The sequence below is a fragment of the Bos mutus genome, chromosome 4 (assembly GCF_027580195.1).
Source record: "Bos mutus isolate GX-2022 chromosome 4, NWIPB_WYAK_1.1, whole genome shotgun sequence".
NCBI classification, from domain to species: domain Eukaryota; kingdom Metazoa; phylum Chordata; class Mammalia; order Artiodactyla; family Bovidae; genus Bos; species Bos mutus.
Window position 1 is genome coordinate 106,477,911 of NC_091620.1, and position 1,283 is coordinate 106,479,193.

Here is a 1,283-nt window from a genome sequence, read left to right on the forward strand (position 1 = left end):
CTGGAACTCTATACCCACTAAACAATATCTCCCCATCCCTTCTTCCTTCCAGTCTTTGGCAACCAACATTATACTTTCTGTCCTCTGAGTTTAACTACCTTAAGTGGGTTTTCTCCCAAGTGTCTTTTTAGTATTAGCTGTGATGTTTAGGTCTCTGATTCACTTTAAGTTAATCTTTTGTATATGGTGTAAGGTAAGAGTTCAACTTCATTACTTTGCATGTGAATAGTCAATTTTTCTGGCAACATTTGCTGAAAAATATGGAACACGTTACAGATTTAAATGTCATACTTGTTCTGGGGCCATGCTAATCTCTGTATCATTCCCGTTTTAGTTTAGGTGCTGCCAAAATGAGCATCATATGTCTTTCAAAATTAAAATTATCTATGGCATTTCTCAAAGAGCCCCTGGAAAATCACGATGATTTATACATTTATCTTATAAAAAGAGATGCCAGAAATATTTTAGGTTACTTTGATATACTTTATATTAATAGTCCTGAACTAACTCATCACCATATAAGGAATTCATGAGAATTATCAAATGAATAGGTAACTCATATAAAATATTCTGAGACTGTACATTGTGCAGAAAAAATTGACAGAGTCAGGACGTTTGTTAATGCCTTCATTGTCCACAATGGAATCTAATCCTAAAATATTATATATTAAAATTTTTTAATCTATTGTACTCTAATGGAAAAGTTTACTGTTTCAATTTTGATATAGTTTGCCACTGTAATAAATCAATCTCATAAATTTAATCATACTCAGAAGTAGGCAGTTCTGCTTCCTCAGGGGTTATAATAAAAAAGCTATTTTTAATCAAATCCAGGAGCTATAGTACTCTTAAATAGTTCTTCAAGAGAAGGACTTAAAAAATTTATGTTAAAAGGAGAAAACATAATGTGTTAGCCATGTGCTGTAAAAATATCAATAATTACTATACCCCAAGGTTATTATTTTATTTTGGAAAGATCTCCAGAAATTGCCTGAAAACACAGCTTTGGACTTATAATTAAAAAAAATTAACTAATCAGTTGATTTTTTGAAGATTATGTTAAAATTGCAAAGTCATTTTTGCTTTTTCTGATGTATAACATTTAATTACACATTCATATATCTTTAAACATCTATTCAGTCCCAAAATAAAACTTATTTCATATTAAATATTATTTTAAGTATAGTAAGCATTGTCTTACATAATTAATGCAAGAAAATTAAGCACCTGTGTTTCTTAATCAATAGGAAAGGGTCTAAATTTATCCTTATGTATTTTAAAAA

The 1,283-nt window shown here is 29.5% G+C and overlaps 1 non-coding gene across 1 annotated transcript; it reads right to left on the reverse strand.

The window, feature by feature from the left end:
• Window positions 1–254: 254 nt before the first annotated feature.
• LOC138987714 (U6 spliceosomal RNA) lies at window positions 255–358 on the reverse strand. The gene has a single exon (XR_011464093.1). It is a non-coding gene; the product is annotated as a U6 spliceosomal RNA (small nuclear RNA).
• Between the last annotated feature and the right edge of the window lie 925 nt (window positions 359–1,283).